This window comes from Arachis ipaensis, chromosome B4 (assembly GCF_059453495.1).
Source record: "Arachis ipaensis isolate K30076 ecotype BB chromosome B4, ASM5945349v1, whole genome shotgun sequence".
In the NCBI taxonomy this organism is placed as follows: Eukaryota; Viridiplantae; Streptophyta; class Magnoliopsida; order Fabales; family Fabaceae; genus Arachis; species Arachis ipaensis.
The window spans coordinates 72696755-72707641 of record NC_142439.1 but is presented as its reverse complement, the minus strand read 5'-3'; the positions used below and the strand labels follow the sequence as shown (position 1 = coordinate 72707641).

The 10887-nt window shown below is 38.2% G+C and overlaps 1 non-coding gene across 1 annotated transcript; it reads right to left on the bottom strand.

The window, feature by feature from the left end:
• Positions 1-6697: 6697 nt before the first annotated feature.
• LOC148567905 (small nucleolar RNA R71) lies at positions 6698-6805 on the bottom strand. Its single transcript, XR_015882238.1, has one exon. It is a non-coding gene; the product is annotated as a small nucleolar RNA R71 (small nucleolar RNA).
• Positions 6806-10887: the final 4082 nt, after the last annotated feature.

Below are 10887 nucleotides of genomic sequence, written 5' to 3'. Positions count from 1 at the left end.
ATAACACTATCTGAATTCTAAGTTCCTATAGATGCCAATCATTCTGAGCTTCAATGGATAAAGTGAGATGTCAAAACTGTTCGAAAGCAAAAAGCTACTAGTCCCGCTCATCTAATTAGAATCTGAGCTTCACTCAAAAACTCTGAGATATTATTGCATCTTGACTTATTTGTATTCTATTTTATTTATCTAGTTGCTTGGGGACAAGCAACAGTTTAAGTTTGGTGTTGTGATGAGCGGATATTTTATACGCTTTTTGGGGATAATTTCATTTAGTTTTTAGTATGTTTTAGTTAGTTTTTAGTATATTTTCATTAGTTTTTAGGAAAAATTCATATTTCTGGACTTTACTATGAGTTTGTGTGTTTTTCTATAATTTCAGGTATTTTCTGGCTGAAACTGAGGGAGCTGAACAAAAATCTGATTCAGGCTGAAAAAGGACTGCTGATGCTGTTGGATTCTGACCTCTCTGCACTCGGAATGGATTTTCTAGAGCTACAAAAGTCCAATTGGCGCGCTCCCAATTGCGTTGGAACGTAGACATCCAGGGCTTTCCAGCAATATATAATAGTTCATACTTTACTCAAGGATAAACGACATAAACTGGTGTTCAACGCCAGTTCTATGTTGTAGTCTGGCGTTAAACGCCAGAAACAAGTTACAAGTTGGAGTTAAACGCCCAAAACAGGTTACAACCTGGCGTTTAACTCCAGAAACAGCCTAGGCATGTGTAAAGCTTAAGTCTCAGCCCCAGCACACACCAAGTGGGCCCCAGAAGTGGATTTCTGCACTATCTATCTTAGTTTACTCATTTTCTGTAAACCTAGGTTACTAGTTTAGTATTTAAACAACTTTTAGACATTTTTTTTGGACGACATGACATTTTAGATCTGAACTTTGTACTCTTTAACGGCATGAGTCTCTAAACTCCATTGTTGGGGGTGAGGAGCTCTGCTGTGTCTCGATGAATTAATACAATTACTTCTGTTTTCCATTCAAACACGCTTGTTTCTATCTAAGATATTTATTTGCACTTCAATATGATGAATGGGATGATCCGTGACACTCATCACCATTCTCAACCTATGAACGCGTGCCTGACAACCACCTCCGTTCTACATTAGATTGAATAAATATCTCTTGGATTCTTTAATCAGAATCTTCGTGGTATAAGCTAGAATCCATTGGCAGCATTCTTGAGAATCCGAAAGGTCTAAACCTTGTCTGTGGTATTCTGAGTAGGATTCAGGGATTGAATGACTGTGACAAGCTTCAAACTCACAAAGGTTGGGCGTAGTGACAGACGCAAAAGGACCAACAGATCCTATTCCAGCATGAGTGAGAACCGACAGATGATTAGCTGGGCGGTGACAGCGCACCTGGACCATTTTCACTGAGAGGACGGATGGTAGCCATTGACAACGGTGATCCACCAACATACAGCTTGCCATAGGAGGAACCTTGCGTGCGTGAAGAAGAAGACAGTGGGAAAGCAGAGATTCAGAAGTCAAAGCATCTCCAAAACTCCAACATATTCTCCATTACTGCAGAACAAGTATCTATTTCATGCTCTTTTATTTTTTGCAATTCAAACTGATAAATATAATTGATATCCTGACTAAGAGTTACAAGATAACCATAGATTGCTTCAAGCCAACAATCTCTGTGGGATTCGACACTTACTCACGTAAGGTATTACTTGGACGACCCAGTGCACTTGCTGGTTATTGGTACGAGTTGTGAAAAGTGTGATTCACAATTCGTGCACCAGTAACATATTATCTTCACACTCGGAGAAAGTCTAAAATGACAAGCTAATCTCAATTCAAACGTCCTAATCAACTCACTAATTGAATTAGCAAGAGATTAGAGTCAATGGAAATAATACTAGCTAACAACTCTAGATCACCAACATGGGTTGGGTATCCATGACTCAAGATCACCTAATTTCTCTTTCCAAGCCAAGAATGCTCACAATCTATTTTAACATCCAACCAAGCATTTTGTCAAACACTTGGAAGGCATAAAAGGAAAGCATAATAAATTGCAAGAAATAGTAAAATCTACCAATTACTAATTGTAAGGAAAGTGAGATCACAACTCAAATTAACAATCAAAAGAACATCAAATATTAAATTGCATTAAAAGAGATCCAAATCCAACATGAGTGCATGAACATAAAAGAGACATGAAAGTAAGATTAACAAAAGAACCAAGAAGAATTAAAGTATTAGAACAAGGAATTGTAGAGGAAAGAAGATGAAATCAAGCAATCAAATCTAGATCTAAGAAACATTAACCTAATCCTAACCTAATTCTAGAGTGAAGAGGGAGCTTCTCTCTTTAGAAAACTAACTAAAGGCTCATCATGACTAACTAAGTGCTCCCGCCTTGCTCAATCTTCAATTCTGCATGAAATATCCCTCAGAAATGAGTTGGATTTGGGCCTGGGCAGCTCAGAAATTGCCCCCAGTGATTTCACTTTAAGTGAGTCACGTGCCGAGCGTCACGCGTACGCATGGGTGACGCGTGCGCGTCTGATGAGCGGATAATTTATACGCTTTTTGGCATTGTTTTTAGTATGTTTTTAGTAGGATCTAGATACATTTAGGGATGTTTTTTATTAGTTTTTATGTTAAATTCATATTTCTGGACTTTACTATGAGTTTGTGTATTTTTCTGTGATTTCAGGTATTTTCTGGCTGAAATTGAGGGACTTGAGCAAAAATCAGATTCAGAGGTAGAAGAAGGACTACTGATGCTGTTGGATTCTGACCTCCCTGCACTCAAAGTAGATTTTCTGGAGCTACAGAACTCAAAATGGCGCGCTTCCAATTGCGTTGGAAAGTAGACATCTAGGGCTTTCCATCAATATATAATAGTCCATACTTTGGCCGAGTTTAGACGATGCAAAAGGGTGTTGAACACCAGTTCTACGCTACAGTCTGGAGTTAAACGCCAGAAACACGTCACGAACCAGAGTTGAACGCCAAAAACACGTTACAACTTGGCGTTCAACTCCAAAAGAAGCCTCTGCACGTGTAAACTTCAAGCTCAGTCCAAGCACACACCAAGTGGGCCCCGAAAGTGGATTTATGCATCAATTACTTACTTCTGTAAACCCTAGTAGCTAGTTTAGTATAAATAGGACTTTTTTTTACTATTGTAGGGGACATCTTATGATTTTTAGTTCAACTTTGGATCATATTGATCACGTTTGGGGGCTGGCCATTCGGCCATGCCTGAACCTTCATCACTTATGTATTTTCAATGGTAGAGTTTCTACACACCATAGATTAAGGTGTGGAGCTCTGCTGTTCCTAATGAATTAATACAAAGTACTACTGTTTTTCTATTCAATTCAACTTATTCCGCTTCTAAGATATCCATTCACACTTCAACATGAATGTGATGATCGTGACAGTCATCATCATTCCCTATGAACACGTGCCTGACAACCACTTCCGTTCTACCTTAGATTGAATGAGTATCTCTTGGATTCCTTAATCAGAATCTTCGTGGTATAAGTTAGAACCCATGGATGGCCATTCCTGAGATCCGGAAAGTTTGAACCTTGTCTGTGGTATTCCGAGTAGGATCTGGGAAGGGATGGCTATGACGAGCTTCAAACTCGCGAGTGCTGGGCGTAGTGACAGACGCAAAAGGATCAATGGATCCTATTCCAGTATGATCGAGAACCGACAGATGATTAGCCATGCAGTGACAGCGCATTGGACCATTTTCACTGAGAGGACAGGATGTAGCCATTGACAATGGTGATGCGTAACATACAGCTTGCCATGGAAAGGAGTAGGCTTGATTGGATGAAGACAGCAGGAAAGCAGAGGTTCAGAGGAACGAAAGCATCTTTATACGCTTATCTGAAATTCTTACCAATGAATTACATAAGTATCTCTATCTTTATTTTCTGTTTAGTTATTATTATTATTCGAAAACTCCATAACCATAATATCCGCCTGACTGAGATTTACAAGGTGACCATAGCTTGCTTCAAGCCGACAATCTCCGTGGGATCGACCCTTACTCACGTAAGGTTTATTACTTGGACGACCCAGTGCACTTGCTGGTAAGTTGTATCGAAGTTATGACAAATTATGAATTAAGATTAGAGCACCAAGTTTTTGGAGCCATTACCAGGGATCACAATTTCGTACACCAAGTTTTTGGCGCCGTTGCCGGGGATTGTTCGAGTTTTGGGCAAGTTTTGGTCCGGTAACATCAGTGCCAAGTTGGTCCGGCAACAACACCAAGTTGTTGGCGCCGTTGCCGGGGATTGTTCAAGTTTGGACAACTGACGGTCTATCTTGTTGCTCAGATTAGGTAATTTTCTTTTTGTTTTATTTTCAAAAAAAATTTTCAAAAATTTCTCATCTATTTTCGAAAATTATTCTAAATTTTTAAGAATGAATTCTAGTGTTTCATGAAGCATGTAGAAGCCTGGCTGGCTGTAGAGCCACGTCTAAATTCATTTGGACTGAGGCTTCCAAGTCATCATTACAAGAGCAAGCTAGTTGTTGCTAATCAAATTTGTTATTGTATGACTGATTTGTATCTTCTAAAGCTTGGCTGGCTATTAAGCCATGTCTAACCCTTGGATTGGAGCTTTAGGCTAACATTGAAAGATTCCTGGAATTCTTATTAAAAATTTTTGAATTTCTTATTTTCTTTTTCCTATATGTTTTTCGAAAAAAAATATACAAAAATCCAAAAAATTAATAAAATCATAAAAATCAAAAAAATACTTTATGTTGTTTGTTTGAGTCTTGAGTCAATTTTTAAGTTTGGTGTCAATTGCATTTTTTTTTTAAATTTATGCATTTTTCGAAAATTCATGCATTCATAGTGTTCTTCATGATCTTCAAGTTGTTCTTGGAAAGTTTTCTTGTTTGATCTTGATGTTTTCTTATTTTGTGTCTTTTGTTGTTTTTCATGTGCATCTTTGCATTCATAGTGTCTAAGCATTAAAGATTTCTAAGTTTGGTGTCTTGCATGTTTTCTTTGCATCAAAAAATTTTTTTCAAAAATATGTTCTTAATGTTCATCATGATCTTCAAAGTGTTCTTGGTGTTCATCTTGACATTCATAGTGTTCTTGCATGCATTCATTGTTTTGATCTAAAAATTCTCATACATTGAGTCTTTTTCATGTTTTTCTCTTTCTTCATCAAAAATTCAAAAAGAAAAATATCTTTCCCTTTTTCACTCATAAATTTTCGAAATTTGAGTTGACTTTTTCAAAACTTTTTAAAATTTAGTTGTTTCTTATGAGTCAAATCAAATTTTCAATTTAAAAATCTTATCTTTTTCAAAATCTTTTTCAAAAATCATATCTTTTTCATTTTTCTTATTTATTTTTGAAAATTTTTAAAATATTTTTCAAAAATATTTTTCTTAATTTTATATCATATTTTCGAAAATATCATCAACAATTAATGTTTTGGTTTAAAAATTTCAAGTTTGTTACTTACTTGTTAAGAAAGATTCAAACTTTAAGTTCTAGAATCATATCTTGTGATTTCTTGTGAATCAAGTCATTAATTGTGATTTTAAAAATCAAATCTTTTTCAAAACTAATTTCAATCATCTCTTTTCAAAAATATCTTTTTATCTTATCTTTTTCAAAATCATATCTTTTTAATCATACCTTTTCATATCATATCTTTTTCAAATATCTTTTCTAACTTCTTATCTTCTTATATTTTAAAAATTGATTTTCAAAATTTATTTCAACTAACTAATTAACTTTTTGTTTGTTTCTTATCTCTTTCAAAACTACCTAACTAACTATCACTCTCTAATTTTCGAAAATACCTCCCTCTTTTTCAAAAATTCTTTTTAATTAATTAATTGTTTTAAATTTTAATTTTAATTTTATTTCTCCTTTAATTTTCGAAAATCATTAACTCTTTTTCAAAAAAATTATTTTCGAAAAATTTCACTCTCTCATCTTCTTCTATTTATTTAATTACTTACTAACACTTCTCTTCATCTCATATCTCTGCTCTCCTCACCCTTGTGTTTGGATTCTCCTCCCTTCTCTTTCCTTACATTACATTTTTTTTCTTCTTCTACTCACACAAAGGAATCTCTATACTATGACATAGAGGATTCCATATTTTCTTTGCTATTCCCTTCTTTGTCATATGAGTAGGAGCAAGGACAAGAACATTCTTGTTGAAGCAGATACTGAACCTGAAAGGACTCTGAAAAGGAAACTAAGAGAAGTTAAAATACAACAATCCAGAGACAACCTTACAGGAATTTTCGAACAAGAAGAGGAGATGGCAGCCGAAAATAATAATAATGCAAGAAGGATGCTTGGTGACTTTACTGCACCTAATTCCAATTTACATGGAAGAAGCATCTCCATCCCTGCCATTGAAGCAAACAACTTTGAGCTGAAACCTCAATTAGTTTCTCTGATGCAGCAGAACTGCAAGTTTCATGGACTTCCATCTGAAGATCCTTTTTAGTTCTTAACTGAATTCTTGCAGATATGTGATACTGTTAAGACTAATGGAGTAGATCCTGAAGTCTACAGGCTCATGCTTTTCCCATTTGCTGTAAGAGACAGAGCTAGAATATGGTTGGATTCTCAACCTAAAGATAGCCTGAACTCTTGGGATAAGCTGGTCACGGCTTTCTTAGCCAAGTTCTTTCCTCCTCAAAAGCTCAGTAAGCTTAAAGTGGATGTTCAAACCTTCAGACAGAAGGAAGGTGAATCCCTCTATGAAGCTTGGGAGAGATACAAGCAACTGACCAAAAAGTGTCCTTCTGACATGCTTTCAGAATGGACCATTCTGGAGATATTCGATGATGGTCTGTCTGAATTAGCTAAGATGTCATTGGATACTTCTGTAGGTGGATCCATTCACCTAAAGAAAACGCCTGCAGAAGCTCAAGAACTCATTGACATGGTTGCTAATAACCAGTTCATGTACACTTCTGAGAGGAATCCTATGAGTAATGGGACGCCTCAGAAGAAGGGAGTTCTTGAAATTGATACTCTGAATGCCATATTGGCTCAGAATAAAATATTAACTCAGCAAGTCAATATGATTTCTCAGAGTCTGAATGGAATGCAAGCTGCATCCAACAATACTCAAGAGGCATCTTCTGAAGAAGAAGCTTATGATCCTGAGAACCCTGCAATAGCAGAGGTGAATTACATGGGTGAACCTTATGGAAACACCTATAATCCCTCATGGAGAAATCATCCAAATTTCTCATGGAAGGATCAACAAAAGCCTCAACAAGGCTTTAACAATGGTGGAAGAAACAGGTTTAACAATAGTAAACCTTTTCCATCATCCACTCAGCAACAGACGGAGAATTATGAGCAGAATTCATCTAGCTTAGAAAAATTTAGTCTCTGATCTATCTAAGGCCACTGTGAGTTTCATGAATGAAACAAGGTCTTCCATTAGAAATTTGGAAGCACAAGTGGGCCAGGTGAGTAAGAAGATCAGTGAAACTCCTCCTAGTACTCTCCCAAGCAATACAGAAGAGAATCCAAAGAGAGAGTGCAAGGCCATTGATATAACAATCATGGCCGAATCCAAGGAGGAAGGGGAAGACGTGAATCCCAAGAAGGAAGACCTCCTGGGACGTCCAGTGATCAACAAGGAGTTTCCCTTTGAGGAACCAAAGGAATCTGAGGCTCATCTAGAGACCATAGGGATTCCATTGAACCTCCTTATGCCCTTCATGAGCTCTGATGAGTACTCCTCTTCTGAAGAGAATGAGGATGTTACTGAAGAGCAAGTTGCCAAGTACCTTGGTGCAATCATGAAGCTAAATGCTAAATTATTTGGTAATGAGACTTGGGAAGAAGAACCTCCCTTGCTCACCAGTGAACTAAGTGATCTGGATCAACTGAGATTGCCTCAAAAGAAACAGGATCCTGGAAAGTTCTTAATACCTTGTACCATAGGTTCCATGACCTTTGAGAAGGCTCTATGTGACCTTGGGTCAGGGATAAACCTCATGCCACTCTCTGTAATGGAGAAACTGGAATCTTTGAGGTGCAAGCTGCCAGAATCTCATTAGAAATGGCAGACAACTCCAGAAAACAAGCTTATGGACAAGTAGAGGACGTGATGGTAAATGTTGAAGGCTTTTACATCCCTGCTGATTTCATAATCTTAGACACTGGGAAGGATGAGGATGAATCCATCATCCTTGGAAGACCCTTCCTAGCCACAGCAAGAGCTGTGATTGATGTAGACAGAGGTAAATTAGTCCTTCAATTGAATGGGGACTCCCTTGTGTTTAAAGCACAAGGTTATCATCCTGTAAACATGGAAAAGAGGCACGATAAGCTTCTCTCAGTACAGTGTCAAATAAAGCCCCCACAATCAAACTTTAAGTTTGGTGTTGAGAGGCCTCAGCCAAACTCTAAGTTTGGTGTTGAACTCCCATATCCAAACTCTAAGTTTGGTGTTGGGAGTCTATAAAATTGACCTGATCACCTGTGTGGCTCCATGAGAGCCCACTGTCAAGCTATTGACATTAAAGAAGCGCTTGTTGGGAGGCAACCCAATCTTTATTTATCTAATTTTATTTTTATTTTTGTTGTTCTTTCATATTTTATTAGGTTCATGATCATGTGGAGTCACAAAATAAATAGAAAAATCAAAAACAGAATCAAAAATAGCAGAAGAAAAATCACACCCTGGAGGAAGGGCTTACTGGCGTTTAAACGCCAGTAAGGAGCATCTGGCTGGCGTTCAACGCCAGAAAAGAGCATGGATCTGGCGTTGAACGCCCAAAACAAGCAGCATCCTGGCGTTCAGACGCCAGGAATGCACACTGAGGAAAGCTGGCGCTGAACGCCAGAATTGCATGCAAAGGCATTTTACATGCCTCAATGGTGCAGGGATGTAAATCCTTGACACCTCAGGATCTGTGGACCCCACAGGATCATCTCAGCATCTGTGGACCCCACAGAATCCCCACCTACCTCCACTCATATTCTTCCCTCTTCTCAATGTTCATCCTCTCTTCACAATAAACACCCTTCCCCAAAACCCTTCACCAATCACCTCAAGCTCTCTTCCCTATTACCCATTCACCACTCACAACCATCCACCCTTCCCTATAAACCTACCTCATAAACCCCACCTACCTTCAAAATTCAAAATCACTTTCCCACCCAAACCCACCCCATATGGCCGAACCTAACTCCTCTCCCTCTACTATATAAACCCCTCCATTCTTCTTCATTTTCACACAACAAAACCCTCTCATCCCCTTCTTGGCCGAAACACAACCCCTCTCTCCCTCTCTTCCATTTCTTCTTCTTATTCTTCTTCTTCTTCTTTTCTTTCTTCTCTTGCTCGAGGGCGAGCAATATTCTAAGTTTGGTGTGGTAAAAGCATAAAGCTTTTTGTTTTTCCATTACCATTGATGGCACCTAAGACCGGAGAATCCTCTAGAAAAGGGAAAGGGAAGACAAAAGCTTCCACCTCCGAGTCATGGGAGATGGAAAGATTCATCTCCAAAGTCCATCAAGACCACTTCTATGATGTTATGGCCAAGAAGAAGGTGATCCCCGAGGTCCCTTTCAAACTCAAGAAAAATGAGTATTCGGAGATCCGACATGAGATCCAAAGAAGAGGTTGGGAAGTTCTAACAAACCCCATCCAACAAGTCGGAATTCTAATGGTTCAAGAGTTCTATGCTAATGCATGGATCACTAGGAACCATGATTAAAGTAAGAACCCGAACCCAAAGAATTATCTCACCATGGTTCGGGGAAATTAATTAGATTTTAGTCCGGAAAATGTGAGGTTGGCGTTCAACTTGCCAATAATGGAAGAGAACGCACGCCCCTACACAAGGAGAGTCAACTTTGATCAAAGGTTGGACCTAGTCCTCATGGACATATGTGTGGAAGGAGCTCAATGGAAGATTGACTCAAAAGGCAAACTGGTTCAACTGAGAAGACTGGACCTTAAGCCTGTAGCTAGAGGATGGTTGGAGTTTATTCAACACTCAATCATTCCCACTAGCAACCGGTTTGAAGTTACTATAGACCGGGCCATCATGATCCATAGCATCATGATTGGAGAAGAGGTGGAGGTTCATGAGATTATACCTCAAGAACTCTAAAAGGTGGCTAACAAGACCTCCACAGTGGCAAGGTTAGCCTTTCCTCACCTCATTTGCCATCTATGCAATTCGGCTGGGATTGACATAGAAGGAGATATCCTCATTGATGAGGACAAGCCCATCACTAAGAAAAGGATGGAGCAAACAAGAGAGCCTATTCATGGATCTCAAGAGACGCATGAACAAGCTCATCACCAAGAAATCCCTGAGATGCCTCAAGGGATGCACTTTCCTCCATAGAACTTTTGGGAGTAAATCAACACCTTCCTAGGAGAACTGAGTTCCAACATGGGACAACTAAGGGTGGAACATCAAGAGCACTCAATCATCCTCCATGAAATTAGAGAAGATCAAAGAGCTATGAGGGAGGAGCAACAAAGACAAGGAAGAGACATAGAAGAGCTCAAGGACATCATTTGTTCCTCAAGAAGAAAATGCCACCATCACTAAGGTGGACTCATTCCTTATTCTCAAATTTTCTGTTTTTCGTTTTCTTAATGTTAAGTGCTTATCTATGTTAGTGTCTTATTACATGATCATTAGTCTTTAGTAACCTTGTCTTAAAGTTATGAATGTCCTATGAATCCATCACCCCTCTTAAATGAAAAATGTTTTTAATTCAAAAGAACAAGAAGTACATGAGTTTCGAATTTATCCTTGAACTTAGTTTAATTATATTGATGTGGAGACAATACTTTTTGTTTTCCGAATGAATGCTTGAACAGTGCATATGTCTTTTGAAGTTGGTGTTTTA